This window comes from Accipiter gentilis, chromosome 23 (assembly GCF_929443795.1).
Source record: "Accipiter gentilis chromosome 23, bAccGen1.1, whole genome shotgun sequence".
Lineage (NCBI taxonomy): Eukaryota > Metazoa > Chordata > Aves > Accipitriformes > Accipitridae > Astur > Astur gentilis.
The window spans coordinates 19,870,001-19,885,890 of record NC_064902.1 but is presented as its reverse complement, the minus strand read 5'-3'; the positions used below and the strand labels follow the sequence as shown (position 1 = coordinate 19,885,890).

Below are 15,890 nucleotides of genomic sequence, written 5' to 3'. Positions count from 1 at the left end.
GCAGCCTTAGGATTTTCCGTGTTTTGGGGCTACAGTGTGGAAATGGGGGGAGGAAGGCCACACTGAAGCTGGGGATTTTGCTTTGGACATACCTGCACAACTTGATCTCAGGTTGGCCAAGCTACAGGTCTCCAAAAGTGTCCCAAACTGGACTAAACCCTCTAGTTCCTCTGTAACGGACAAAAAAATGTATGCAACCCCAGCCATGAGAGGGGTGACAGGCTCAGGCAGTCATGGTTCATTTCTCTCTGGCCTCCTTGTCCCTGTCTGCTTGTTTTCCTGCTTCCTGAGCTGGTGATGTCTCCTCTCTATTCAAATCAGGTGGCTTCCTCTACCCCTGCCTGCCGGCTGGGGGTCAGAGAGGAGGAGGAGGCGAAGGAGGAGGAGGAGGCAGTCGGTGGGGAACGGTGCCATCCACCTACCTCCCACTGAAGTCTTTCACCTGCTTGTTTTCATACTTGTGCTCCAACGCGTGGGAGCTCGGTGGCTTCCCAAGGAAGCGGTGATCAGGGTTGCTCACCAAGGTAGATCAGCAATGTTCCCTGTCTCTGTTTTCAGGAGTATCTCGGGAGTTTTGGATAAAGCTTTTTGACAGAATTTGGCCCAAGGCAGAATGCTCAGCAAGGAATGTTCAGTGTGAATGGTTAAAATCTGGCAAATTTTACTAGTAACTGAAAACAAGATAATTAAGATGGGATGTGGTACATTGGGTGTTGTTAGTGGTCACACCTATAGGATACTGTATGTGTGCATGCACACGCACAGTGCTGGGAGGTTCTGTACAAGTATGCATGTATTGTATTTTACAATAATATTTTAATCAGCGTAAAGTTAGACGAAAGCCTTCCATTTGTGTCAGAGGCTTGGATCCTGTTGGGCTGAAGGGATATTGCACAGGGGTTGGAGGAAGACGAAGGAGAAGCTCTTCTCTTGCACTCACATGGGATGTGCCTTGCTGCTCACTCCCGAGTGAGCATGAAGTCCTGTGATTTGGCTCCACGACACCTCTAAGGTATAGAAGAAATGCCTCCTGCTCCTGCCCATTTCATTGCAGAGTCAGGTCAGAAGGTTGATCTTCAGTGGTAGAGGAGAGGGAATTTTGGGGACACTAGCAAAAGCCGCTGTGGAAACTTGCAGCTGCACGCGTTGGTTTTGCAGCTGGTGTTTTCGTGCTAATGCAGCGAGGCTCAGCAGCGCGGTGGCCTCTGCGTGGCCGTGGCCGAGGAGCCTCCATTTGACAGCGTGCAGTATTTACAGCGCGGAGCAGCTGGCCCTGCTGTCGATCCCCCCCATCAACAGTAATCTTAACTCATGCACCTAAACTGAAACAGTCATTAAACTTTTATCTGAATAGGAAAGCTTCACGTTTTCTTGACAGAACAGATTCTGCGGCCACTAATTTATTATTGCAATTTAAGAAACAGGCGTCTGTCTGACATGTGCCATGTAGTTCAGTAGGTCGCTAGTGACATCATACTTAAAATCGTTGTCTTCGCAAACTGTGCATTTTGCGTAAAAGCTTTTATTTATAGTCAGTCATTAAAATTGAGACCTGATGTTTACTTTCCCTCTGTTTAGGTTAAAGAGTGAATATGAACCAGAGGTACCCTCCTGTTACCACCAAGCAGTTTACAAACTGCGCTATTCACATGCAGCCTTTTGAAATGGAATTATGTTAAACCATTATGGGCTTAAATGGTCTGTGTTAGTTAATACATTTGTTTTTTCACTGCTAAGACTGGATTCAACACCGATTCATATCACAAGGGGTATATTTTATTTCTTCCTGGTTCCTTGTAGGTTCTTGTCCTCATCACGGAGCAGGTAAAGCCTGTGGTTTGTGCTGGAAGTGTGAGACTTGCAGAGAAGTGCTGCGTTACCAGGATTATGAGACTTTTGGAGGAGTTGGTGGGTTGCCTCTGTCGGTCTGAGGTTACGGTAGCAGGAGGACCGAGGTGGTCCAGGTTCTTGTCCACGTGTGAGCGTTTTGCTGGGCCAAATACTGAATTGTCCTGTTGCCCAGCCCCTGACGCCATGCGTGTTTTACCCAAGGCACGGGGACTGCTAACGCAGCAAGGTGCTTCTCTGCAGAGCATGAGCCGCCGTAAGCCACATATGAGGTCCCCAAAGGATGCACTGAGCTGCACCATAGGATGTTGTAACCAAATCTTACCCATGATCCACCGAGCCATAAAACCTGCTGGCCATGTCTTGCGGGGCAACATAGACCTAAAGAGCCAGAGACAACAGCCCTCTCAAAGGGTCATGTTCTTGGGGGTGTCCGTGAACTCTTCTCCCACATTCCCCCATCCTCCACTCCTGCCATCTTATCTCTGATGTCAAATACCTCTACCTGCAGCCATGCTGCATATAATACTCTGTGAGCGCTTAAAATTAGCAAACGTGAGCGCTGGTAACTTTTCCACACCCAATTTTTCCATGGCAGTACCAAAGCGGTACGTGGTTGCCCCCAGCCCGGCAGGATGGGCTCAGCAGGACCGGAGCCCAGGGGCTTCTCACCGGGCTGCAGAGTACGGCTCCTCCTCGTGAAGGTTCATGAGGGGAGAGAATAACCTTTCAAAATCGAGTGGCTGTTTAATAACTGTAATGAAAATGATTTTTGACCAAAAATTATATATTACCAGTTGGCTGAACTGCACAGTATACTTTCTTAATATTAGATAGGGCTGGGTTGGTTTTTTTCCCCCAGATCTTACTGCTAAGATCACTGGCCCATTTCAATTTTTATTGAAACAAATAAACCCAATAAAAACACTTATGCTGAGAGCTGAAGCTCCACAGTAAAATAAAAAATAAAAAAAACAACATTACTCTGTATTGAATTTATTGATTTATTTATTTACTCCAACTGGAAAATTGAGTATTGTGTTAATGTATTTTATAAGAATCACAGTGCTCGATGAAATGGCTAATTTATTTTAGCGTATACATAAATAGCTAGCAATTTTCAGTGAGACAGGCTAATGAAAATGATGCTATGAAATTGTCTATACTATGAGGACTGATGGAGTCAAGTTATTATTGGTTGAGTGCTGCGACGTAGTGAACTGGCCATCATGTCTTTGAACTTTTGAACTGCTACTTGGTCGTGTGATTTATTGATTTTGATATCAGCCTGTTAAGTTAACTTTTTATTTTTGTTGGGGGGGTTGCACACGCAGCACAGATGAGTAACACGCTGTGTAATTGTATAGATGTTTAGGTTAAACAAGATGGTTGGAAAAATTTAAAGCGTGTTAGCGGAGCAGGCTTATGCCATGGGGAAAGGCAGAGAGAGATGCTTGTAGGTACCATTAGATGTCAACACTGATGTTCTGATTGCTGCGGATTAGCCGAGTATGAGCGAGTTTGGCAGAGTAAGTGTGCATCATATTTGTCAGAAAAACATTGCCTTTGTTCTAAATTAAGCGCGTGATCTCATAGCAACTTTGTTTGCCTATCTACCTTAAACCTCTCCTCGTGGCGTATCTTATCGTGCCGGTGCCTGGTACAGACAGAGAGCATCAGCGATCTATTTTGTCAGCCCTTTCCCGGGGAGCGCTCCATTTTGCCGGCCGTTGAGCGGTGGAGGATGCTAACCGGTGGTACGAACAGTTCGACAGCTTGTGTTGGGCTGTTGCACCAGAGAGCTGCCCCGATCCGCTGTCACCAAGACGTGCAAACTTGTTCGTCTCATAGCTGTAATTCCCTCGCAGGCTGACTGCTAGTGCTGAGCCTCGGCATGCAGCGCTCGCCAGCAGCTGCCTCGTCCCTCGGTGCGAGGAGATGCTACACTTGTTGTTCTTGGTAATTCGCTTAGGACGTGGGCTCGAGGTATTAAAATAATACTGTTCGACTTAAAAGTGTTTTCCTGCTGCAGAACTTTTCTCTCGACCGTGCTGGTCGGAGAACCTTTGCATGGCGACTGCTCTGAGCTCTGTTTCTGATTAAACCGAATAACTTGACACCTGCATTTTACAATTTGCTTAAAGTGCTTTATCCTGTAAAACTAGCGATTTCAAAGCTTTAAAGCCAGCAGACTTGCAGGGGTTTGCACAACTTGGCTCATCCCACCAGTTCGCTGCGATTGTGTAAAACGCGACTGGACTTTTCTAATCTCCTTGCCCCCTGCTTTCAAAACTGCAATTTTAGTGCCTATCCTCCCCATCCCCACTCAGCCCCTCGTTCTGCCGTGGGTCTCGGAAATGCACGCGGGCATTATCGTATTTGGGTTGGGGTTTTTTTCCCCCTAATGATTAAACTGACATGTCTTTATTTGGACGTCAAAAGCGCTCCCCCTCCTTTTCCCCGCTGTGACCCAAAACATTTTCAGCAGTCTCGCAGTGAGCAGTTGGGAAGCTGGTACCGCTTGCCTCCCCCCTCTTTCTTGTTATTTATTTATTTATTTTTTAATTTTTTTTTTTTTTTTTTTGAATTTTGTAAAGAAGATGGCCTGTTTCAGCTGGAAAACAAAACTAGCGGGAAAGGGCTAAAAACAGGACTGACACCAACACCATTAGCTGGGGGGAAAAAAAAAAAAAAGGAAAAAAAAAATTTCCATTTCATTGCAACTATGTTATTGTTTACTTTGCCATACACATCCTAATATGGTTACCTCCCTGTCAAAGCGGCCGAGCCGGGCTGAGGGGCCCCCTCGGGGAGACGCTTCCAACTGCTGCTCAGACAATAAGAAACAAACGGCGCAACTCCACAAAAGGGCTGCCCGGAAAATAAGTGTCAAATAAATCCTGCAGAACTCTTCCTTCCCGGCACCCGGCCCCCCCCGTATGTAACCTGCGCGGTGCCTGGCGCGGAGGAGGCGGCGGGGGGGGTGGGGGGGGGGGGTGTTTGGCGACGGGGCGCGCTGGACGCGATCGTCTCCCCGGCTCTGCGAGTGGGGACGGGGCGGGGGGGAGGCGGGGGGGTTTGAGGGAGGGGGGGGGGGAAAGCGCGGAGGGGGCCCTCCCCGCGGCGGGCCGGGTCCGCGGGCGCGCAGCGCCGCGCAGCGCCAGGTGCCGCCCGGCGGAGCCCCCCGGGCCGCCCCGCTGAGCGGCGGCGGCGGCGGCTCCCGCGGCGGTGCCGGGTTGTTATCTGCAGCGCCAGAACAAAGGTAGGTTGTTCAACTCCGCGCTCCGGGGGAGGGACAAGTTATTTTTGGAGGGTTGTCTTCCCAGTGCAGTGACTGGTTGACCTAAAAGGAGAAGGGGAAGGAAAAAAAAAAAAAAAAAAAAGAAATAAAGAAAAAAAAAAGAACAACAACCCACCACCAAACCCCCTCGGTGGAGTCGAGGAATGAGCGGGCGTGCAGGGGAGCAGCTTTATGGAGCGTAGTTTTATTTTTATGCAACTTAAAGAAGCTGGAGCCCCCTCCCCCCCCCCCCCTTCCCCCCCTCCCCCCGTAAAATGCCCTGCTATTTCTAGAAAATTTGCGTTGCTAAAATACTTTAATCTGTGTGCTCTATTTTATTCTTTTAAATATTGATTTTTATTTTTTTTTTGGCATTTGTGATTTTATGTGCACATATTCCTCTTAGCAGCTATGAATTTCTATGAATTCCAAATAAGCTTTTCGAGGGATGAAACGTGAGGGGTATTTTTACACGAGGATTTCAACTTTTCGGTTGACATAATCTGAAGGTACCGCAGCCTTTTCTGTGACTGTCCAAGTGCTTCTGTGCCCTGTGAGGAGTTATCACATTTCTTAAACCATCCCTTTATGTCATCTTTTTCCTTTCCTTTCCCCTTCTTTTTTTTTTTTTTTTTTTTTTTTTTTTTTTTTTTTAAGCCTGTATGTTATTCAGCTTCAGTGGATGCTTTGCTTTTCCTGCAAACTGAAACACTCTTAGGCTTTGCAGTGTGTCTCGCTTTGTTTTGAAAACATAGGAAAATATTAATACAGAGCAGTAAAAACGAAACAGTGGTGCATCTTCTGTTCAGGGGAGTCGGCAAACCTGTCCACTTTTGTGCTGGGAAGTACAGAGAGCAAATCCATAATTCAGTGCAAGAGCAAATGAATTCACAGTGATAGATACGATGGGTATTATGTAACTTAATAAGAAATACGGTTTTGATCGTGTGAGCGGACACTGCGCTTGTAGGTATAAATATCAAATCTAGGTAAGTCTGTGGAAGAGCACTTTTCTTCCAGCCTGTATTACACAGCATTGTCTTCAATCCCTAATTCTTACAGGATTTCAGAAGGGAAGCAGCTTCTTCCTAAATTGAGTATCATTCAAAAAATCTTTTAAATACCTGTTGTGTACTTGGTTGCTTAATTGGCTCTCCCTCTTCCTGACTCTGCTGCCTGCCTTCCCTAGTTATTATGGGATCTTCAGATTTTTTTTTTTTTTAATTTTTTTTTTTTTTTTTAGAAAGTCTTAGTTCCATAGCAAACCTGGATAGTTGAGCTGTTCTTCCCTTCTTTTTTTTTTCTTTTTTCTTTTTTTTCCCTTAAAATATTATTTCTTACGTATTCCTGGAGATTTCTTTTCTCTGCCTTATTTATTTTTTCTGTTGAGCTCTGCAGCCTGACCTGTGCTAATCAGAAACTCTTTTTAGAATGTAAGACCAAGTCACATAATGTAAATAAACTTTTTTGTCCCCAAACTTTTATCCTATAAAGCTGGGATTGATTTTTCTTAAAAAACTACATTGCAACTCGCTGGCGATAAACACAAATAAACGTGTTTTGTAAAATGACAGGGTGCCTTTTTAAACGCATTTCTAGTTTTTGCTTTTTGGGCCATGTAGGGGATGATAGGAATTAGTAGCCTTTAATTAGACGTGGAGATATTCACATTTTACAGGGATTTATGTTAGAACATGGAATGGCGGGTGGCTTGTTTCCTCATTATGAATACTCCCTGCACATAATGAGGTTCATCATTAGTTGATGGAGTGAATTTGCCCTAGCTCTACCTTGAAAGGCACATAATTTACATACTACTTCAGAGCTTAGGCTTTAATGGATTCCTCGATGAATAAAATGAAAAGCTACTTTCTTTAAATTTTTGAACAGTGTTTTGATAATACGGATTTAATAAGACATTCAATTTCCTTGTTAAGTATATTTGAAAGTGCATTCCCAATTTTCGCAGAAAATATACTTCCCTGTGTCGCTTCCTATAATACTGGGTAATACATAATCAAATATATCAGTGTAAACATTTTGGGGGACGTAGAGGGATTATTGTCCTCTGCGTGTGCAAGGTGGCACTGGGCTCCTCTGGCCTGGTACCCGTAGGGTTCCTACCAACCAGCTAGAGCTCACCTGTGCTGTTAAAATACCACAGAGCGGGCTTGCTCCCGTGTTAAAGCTCCTTCTGCCTCAGGAGTGTTTAAACTGTGTATTTACTGTGTTCATTTGTAGTGATGGATCTATGGAAATGTATTGCTGGCTGTCAGGCTGACAGTGACAAACCCGCTGGTCCCACCTCCCTATTTATTTTAATGAGACGAGAACAGCAAAAACTTCTCTGGTGCAGTTCCACCTCTGAAACTGCTGCGTAGCTATGATTAGATTAGAGTAAATTGAATTGTAGGCTGCCTAATGTGTTATCATGTCATCGGCTTACTCCAGCCCTGGTCTACAGGGTAGAACGAGCAAGACATCTTCTTCTTCCTCCCTTCTCACCCTCGCCACGCGTGGGTGGGTGGGTGGGGGCTGCGGTGCCCTGCACGTCCCGTGCGTGGGGCAGGCTGGGCACGGCCGACACATCTCCCCTCTGACACTTGCCAGTGCGGCGGCGGAGTCGGAGAGGCAAAAAATACGAAGCGAAGGCTTGTTTTGATAGAATGTTTTATTACCTGAAAACGATGAGCATATATTAACATTAATAGAATAGTCTGTGTCATTCTTTTTTAGGCAATTTACCTCCGCTGCAGACCTGTCTGCTTCAAAATCTTTCTCTGTTCTAAAACATATATTTGTTTAGGGAGTTTTCATTGAAGTGTACATGACAATTACAGCTGTTCATTAACAAAATTGGGTATTTGTTTTAAACTTTAACCAATCACTTTGATATGCTAATTATGGTGTAATTTAATTTGAGCCCTGTAATGATGATGCCGTTATTATGGACATAAATGATGCAGTTAAGCTGAGAGTAATCTCATTTGCATACTGTACATGCCAGTAAATTAAGCCCTTTCTTCGGCTGCTTCAGCTTTAATTTTCCACTTCTTTTCACACAGCGCCTTTTCAGCCAGTCTCTTATAAGCCCACTTTGTAATAGTGCTGATGACTGTTTGATGTGGAGAGTTGCTGCACCACAATAATGCAAGACACAAGATGTAACATTTAAAGGATTCATTATCTTACTGAGTGTTGCTTTAAGAAGCCGGGATTAACAAGGGTGGAAGTGTCCTCTCCGTGGAGCGGTGCGGGTCTTCCCAGAAACAAATGCAATCTTTATTTTTCCCCCTTTTTCTCGGTGCGCCCTAGTAGTGGAAGGGATTCAGTAAGGCCTTACAGTGTTTCTCGGGAGTAAGCCAAAACACCATCATAGCCCTATAGTAGAACACAGAGGGTTTGACCTTCTCTGTAGGATACTCTGTGATGCTCCACTGTTGCAGAAAAGTTATTGGATACAATTTACAATATTGTAGAGATGGGAGATAGCAGATTATTTCTCAGATGGGGTATGTGGGCTCCAAATCTACCCATGTGATGTACAGCGACGCAGAATTGAAGTCTGCATTATTGTTTTTTTTCATTCTGTTTAATCCTCTGTTTCTCCTTTCGTGGCCCTTTACATGAGTTGAACTTAATACCAGGTTAATTTTGAATTTAAATTTAAAAAAATGGTATTCGTATGTTGTTATGCCTGCTGATACTAGTGAAAACCTGGGTTTGGAATGAATAAAAGTCACCAACACCAAGCAAAAATGAACTGCGTAAGTGCTGACTTAAATGGTTAATCTTTTCTAATTTACCATGTTGTCATTGAGCTAAAGTATTCTCATAACACTGTGGCATACAAAGAAATCATGTGAAATAAACAGGGCTCTTTTTATAGCTGCTTACTATTATGGTTAGATATTTTCATAGTTTAATACCTCTGGAAGTAAAGCCTGTCTCAAGTTTTTAGCAGCAGTTGGCCTCTCGGAAAGCCATTGTTGTGTGGGTAACCAAGTTAACTAAAGATCATTATTAAAACCTTGCAATCCTTTCCTTACACAGGGTCCCATGACCAAAAATAGCTTGTGCAGTTGCCCACAAACATGCAAGTTAATAACTTCCTGGGTGAATAGTGTAAAAACTGCCGATTTCCAAAGCACACACGTCACCCCCGCCTCCACCCCTTTACGGTACGCAGCAAACAAATGGGAGGGTCCGCTGTTTACCAACTGTCCAGCGGTTAATGAGACTTCAGTTTTTATGGTTCTCGCCTACACTTGGTCTCAGTGCTGCATTTCTCACATGCCATTTTGTTTTCCAGCAGCCGTTCCATGGTAGCCTGACCATGCACATGTGCTGGCTGTGGCCGTGCTGCAGCGAAGCACTGCCTGGCGGCAATCTAACTGCGCTGCTGAATTTGTACCCCCTGCTTCTGGGTCAAAACCACGGTAATCGTTCCTAACAAGCCTACTGCTCTGGCCACCAACTGTGCTGGCATGTAGGATTTCGGTTCCTCTCGTGTACTCTTCAAGGCGTGGCCAGTGCAAGGAAGAGCATCCATGGGGACAAGTGCAAGCACAGAGCGTGGCGTGGTTCTTGGCTTTCACAGAGCCGTTGCTTTTTGCCCATAACACGAGAGCTGCGGTGGTGACATATTCCAGCCAGTTCTTCAGGGTGGGCTACATCAGAGTGCAGTGTCAAATCTTGGGGTTCACCTCTGAAGCAAAATGTGCCTGGGAGAGGAAAGGCTTCCCTAGTTCCTTCTCTGAGGCTGTCAGCCCAGACACGGGGTTCGTACATGAGTATACATGGGCGACAAAACCCAGCAGCCATTCCCTTGCCCTTTGTGCTCCGAGCCTGGAGCTGCTCAGGTTGCTGATGAAACCGGGTACAAGCTGACTCCACCCAAGGGCGCAGGGAGAGAAAGGGTTTCTCGCAACACAGAGCAATGCAGACCGAGCTCTCCCCAGGAACTCCAGAGGTCAGAAATACTCTAGCATAGTAGTGGATAATTTCAGCCTTTAAAGCTCATGAAAAAAGAGTTCTTGACTTCATCTATTTTAGCAGTTTCCTGTAGTTCAACCCTTTCTCTTTCTTCTACAGATAATCTATCTATTGCTTTAGGATGTCACAGGCTGCAAAGGTGTTGTGTCTTCAGCTTCTGTAGGAATGAGTATGCTGAGCATCTCTCTCCTGGGTCATGGCAAGATTTCTGGCCCAAGCAGACAGATGATGGTAGGATAGACTTGAGAGGTGGGGTAAGAGAGTCTCTTTTGGCGCTTTTTAGCGTTCCATGGATGTAACAGTGATACGGTGTGCTGTGCAGAAACCTCAGCGTTAATCTTCTTGGGAGATAAAAATATTTCTTCCAAAGTGATTTCAATACCTTGCCCTTAAAGAAGCTGTGTTGTAAGAGTTGTCTTCACAAAGGAGGTTTCAGGCATAGTTTTTTGTACCCTCTTTTTCCTAATGAAACACATATCCTTCCTCCCCTCACAGGAACTTTTGAGTTTATTCTGGATAAAGAAACTCGTTTATGAAGAAGATTTTCCCTGTATCATCCTCCCTCTTTAATCTGATCCTGGATTGCAATTTTCAGTAAGTTTCTCCTTCCACACTTCCAACATACGAACCTTTTCAACCCAATCGGGTGGGAAATTAAAAGCGATACTAGTTCAGATGATGTGCTGTGCAGCCCTGTTTGAGTGTTTCTGTGTAATTCAGGATGGCTGGGTTCAAAGAAGTTCTTCACATTGGGTAATGGTAGCTCTCTGCAGAAAGTTATTTCAGGGAGTTTTGAGCTTCATGGGAGATGCATTTCTCCTTTTACAGCTTTGTTTACAAATAGCTTTGTTCTTACCCTTTTCCAGCAAAACAAGTGTTTCTTCACAGAAATACTTATGGTTGAGAGCAAAGCCACTGAACCTCTCTCTAGAATTCTAACTACAACAGATTAAAGAGTAATTTATCATATGCTAATATACTTACCCCATCAAAGTCATGGGCGTCAAGACATAGAAACAAAAATAGACCTCTGATCTCTATCTCTGTAATGCTTTTCAGCATAGAGTCTCTTACTGGTATCCAGAGAAAAAGCTCTAGGAATTTGTGATTGTATTTACCAATAGCTAAGGAGAACAGTTGTCTGTCATTGAAATTACCCAAGTGCCAAGCTGTTGCCCTTCCAAGTCCGACTGAACCAAGCTGGCTCTAAGTTTTGGAGTGAGAAGATTCCCTGTTCCCGTGCTTGTCAGTTTGTTCCCATTTGTAAACGCATCTTTTTGTGGCTGTAGATGGTGGACAGGTATCTGTGATGAGAAACCCAGGGACGTATCCACAGCTGCTTTAGTTTTCCTGCGTGAGAGACCCTCCTAGCAGTTCAGCCCAATGGCAGGCGGCTGGCTTGCACAGAGAGCATCCTGAAAAGGGTGATGTTTTAGAAGTCCCTGTGAGCCTGCCTGTTGCTACTGGTCCTGTGTGTGCAAAAACTAAAATAGTACAAGTCAAGTAGCTGTTGGGGTTTCTTTAACCTATAAGCCTTTAGTTTTTTTGGCTGCACATACCCACTTCCAGCAGCATTTTTTCCTGTGACTGGAGAATATGAATGTCTGTCTAAACTGGCTGAGTAGACAAAGCAATGTGATGAAATTGCATTGAAAAAACATGCTTCAACAGAAGAGTCAAGTCTATCAAGCAAAGTTGTTAGTAAAAGGACTTGGGATAAACCACTCACTCAGCCCCTTCCTTGGCTTCTCTTCTGCCTGTACCACCTGGGGACTGTATGGGGCAGCAGTGTTGGTATCCACACGCTGCACGGTCACCGGCTCTTCCCTGCGACATATGCCTGCTTCAGGTACGGGTCTTCAGCTCTGGTTGTGTTGAATTTGGCTTTGCATTGACTTCTCCTCCAAATCAAACACTTACCCTAAGGATGGCCTTTCAAAAGACCATGTTTTTTCCAAAGAACTGCAAATTCTTGAGCTGGGCTGCTTATGTAGTTTCCTGAGACCATCACTTTGAGGAAGCTGACTGAAACAAATGCTGCTTTCAGGTGCACGGCCTAAATCAAAAGCAGCTCTGTTTGAGTTCTCTAAAGTTCGTCAGGGTTTTACCATTATTAACAACCATATGGTCCCAGGCAATGGTCTTCTGTTTTGCACGGGGGAAGGGCAGTGTCTGCTGGCCCTGTGCTCTTCTGCTGCAGGGATGCAGCATGCAAAGGCCAGCCACAAGCAAGGAAGGTTTCTTGATGTGGCTCCAACAAATGCATGCTTGGTGGCCAAGGCCAGAGCTGTCAGAGATGGGGCAACCAGTCTTGTGCTCCTTGCACAGATGCCTGTGCAAGACCAACCTGGAGGCAGTCTGCCAGCTGGGGAGACTCGCCTGCTTCTTTGCAAACAGAATTTACCCTTGGACTTTGGGAGGCCCAAGAAGGTTGTGTATGAAAAGTTTCCTAGGCTTCACGTTGAGGTAAGGCTTTCAGTGTACGTTCAGCAAAGCTTAGAGACCCATAGTTCACCCCTTCCAGCTGTGGGATATTTCTTGCGTTTGTTGGTGTCTCCTTTTGCAAAGGCAAGGTTGAATTTGGGTGGATGCGCTACGGGCTGGGTGAAGGAAGCCAATACAAAGGAACGAGCAGTCTTTCCTGGCGAATGGGGAACTTTACATTGCTTTTACAATGAAACAAATATGAAAAGGAAGAATGAAATGATAATAAGCTAAATTGGTGCCAAATGTACGGGATTCCATGTGTGTGCAGTAAAGGGAAACCCAGCTCCTGTAGTTTTCCCTGGGAAAATGGCTTGTTCTGTATTTAGAACCCGTGTGCGGGATGACCATATAAATGTGGTTAAACGGCATAGGATTCTGATCAAAGGCGCAATTACAAGTAATAAAATAGGAAATATAATTATTGCTACCATTTCAGATCTTATAGCCAGGGAGAATCTTAGCAGCTAGACAGAGAAAAAGCCTTAACACTAAGAGAAGCAAAGAAGAAAACCCCCAGATTACAGCTGGTTGGGGTCTATAGAAAAAGAGAGTTGAAATGTAAAGGTATATTTCCTAGAATCTCTGCGTTCCTAAATAAATAATAATTAGAGGGGTTGCGAACAACCTAATTGTTGCCTGAGCTGAATCACAGCAGAAACTGAATTACCAACTTATGCACAAGAAAATTTACCAAAGTCGGAGCTGTAGCTGGGTTATTTTCACCAAATGTCCAGCACATATGCTGCACTTGCTTTTATTGTTCACCGTTATGGTGTCGTGTCTCGCTAGATTGTGCTTTGCTACACACCTCCACCCCCTAACAAACTGGCCCTATGTATGCCTGTAGGCAGAATATAGGGAATTAAGCTGTGTGACAGTGAACTTCTGGGTTTTTTTATATGCTTGACAAATGTTTTTTAAACATGGTATAAATACATTGTACAGTAGAATTGAAGTGTCTGAGGGGCACATTTTACTCCCAAAGGAAGTGTGTGTATTTTGGCTTCGTATTCCTCTGTATTCTGCCCGCCACCTCCCCCCCCCCCCCCGCCCGCCCCGAAATATTTAATATTTTAACGACACCTATGTTTAGATAATACAGGTTTGGACAGTATTCTCCTCTGTATGTTGTAGAGTTCCTACCGACACGCCTGGACAAACCTCAGCACCTAAAAGCCTCAGGCCAGATTTTGGCATTCGGTGTCCTCAGAGGGAAGGATTGTAGCTGTTAATCCTGTAATAGTCAGATTCTTCAAGGTAGCATCTTCTGTCCTCCCACGGGTTAGATTCTCAGTTTTACCTGACAGCGTGAATAGTTCTCTTCAAAGGCAACATAAACCCTTCTGCAGGCTCCGCTCATCCTCGCTTCCCCTCGCTGGGTCTTGCCTGGGCACTTCTCTTGTTCCTCGACCTTTTTGCTGTAGCCATCTTCTTCCTTTCTGGTTCCTTGGAGAAAATACTGTATTTTTAAGGATCCGTCCCTCCTAAACCCATTCCCTGTGGTCTGCCTGCCTTGCTACAGATGCCTCTCCGGAGGAAGGGTGAGGGCAGCTGGGCTGCTCCCACCGCTCTTCAAGATCGTGAGGTCGTGCATTTGGTCCCTTTGCAGAAATGCCAAAGCCTATTTAGAGTCAGATGTGTAAATATTCTGCTCAAAAATAGTAGTAAAACCCCCCTATCTCGTGGCTGAGTTCTTCGGAGGAATGGGAATGTCAGCAGGCATTGACTCTCACCTGTTTTGACAAGGCATTGCATTTTCAGTGGGTGTTTATAAGCTCCAGATACCGGGGCTGAAAATAGCTTCCTCATCCTGTTCCTTCCCGCGAGTGGCTTAGAGGCATGGCAGGGGACATGGGTGCCTTATCCCAGCTCCTCCCTTGACTTCTCCAGTTACGTTAGCTAGGTCTCTTGGAATCGGTAAATGCTTCAATACACACTCGGCCCCATCACACATTGAACTCTCCCATGAATGGGGGCTTTAGCCTTCCTGCACCCTACAAGCTCCCGTAGTAACAGCTCATCTACTTCGTAGAGCTGTTGCAAGCCCTAATTAACTCGTGGTCGTGAGGCATTTGGTATCCCTCAGATATATGTTGCGAGCTTTTGTTTTTCACCTGCAGGGTAGAAGCTCTCCTTCCTCCCATGCAGCCGAAGCTCCGGCTGTGTTTCAGCGTGGCGTCGCACCTGAAGGCTGTGGGCTTTGTAACGCACGCGGGTGAGCTTCACTCGCATGAGAGGCTTTGATATGTTAGAACACCCCCTCTAGAAAATTGCAGGAAAAACGTTTCGTTTCATTAGTCTTTGGGGTGGAAATATGCTGCGGATTAATCCTCTTTGGAAAGAGATTAAGAAATGTTCTCTTCTCCTCCCTCCTCATGTAAGAGTAGGTAATGTTTATTCTTTCTTTATTAACTACAGACGTCAGAGAAAAAGGGACTGTTGCCCTTTGATTTTATTTACAAGGCAAAAGTGAAAACTTGTTTGATCATATCATGGCTGTTTAGCTTCAGCATGAGAGTGGAAGAGAACCTGTTTCCAGGTCCTATCATGTCTAAATATAATTTTTCTTCTCTTTAGTTATCTCTGAATTTTAAATGCAACATCCTTGGCCTTACTTATTTGTCAGGTTGAGTGAAATTGCTTCATGCTCTGCTTACGGAAATAAGCTATTCGAAATGAAATTGTCTCCGAGAACTAAGGAATTTTTGTGGCTGTCGACTGATTTTCGAGTCCTGATTTTTGCAGAAATGATCCATTACAGAGCAAAAGCTGTTCTGAAAACTTGCTTTTGCTTTTCAGCAAGGCAAGAGGAGGCCTGGGGTTTGATAGGCTCTTGTTAACAGTCATGTTCTTGGGCAAGACAGGTTTTTTTTTCCTTGTTTCTTGCAGACCTCTCCTAATAAGGTATAACTTGCTAGAAACAGAGGATTACTCACATGAGTTTTACTGCGTGCAGCCAACATGCTCATCTGAGCCATCCATGCTCAAAATTGCCTACGATGCTCAGTTGCAAAAGCAAAGACCTCCAGCAGCTGTGTGCCCTGCTGTAGCGATGCCAGTCGTGAAAACACTCATTTTCAAGGATCTTTTTGAAAATGTTATTTGTTAACAGAATAAACGAGTGGTTTTCAGCTGCCCACTGACTGCTGCTAAGAGAGTAGTATGGCAGTTCTGGGTTTATGTGGTGATCTTTTCGCTGCTGGGTTTTTACTCACTGTTTTGTGATACAAAGCTGTTTCTGTATATACCATCACTCAAATCTTAGGTGTGGCTATGCGAG

General features: G+C 44.9%; 1 protein-coding gene across 9 annotated transcripts in view; it reads left to right on the top strand.

Moving 5' to 3' along the window:
* The window catches only part of FOXP1 (forkhead box P1), a 392,520-nt gene that overhangs the window by 185,349 nt on the left and 191,281 nt on the right, over positions 1-15,890 (top strand). Inside the window, exon 4 of one of the 9 annotated variants that reach the window (XM_049827077.1) lies at positions 10,619-10,717. The exons of the other annotated variants lie outside the window; for them this stretch is intronic. The gene's annotated coding sequence lies outside the window, so the exon portion shown is untranslated. The remainder of the gene's footprint in view (positions 1-10,618; positions 10,718-15,890) is intronic. 9 annotated transcript variants of the gene reach the window in all.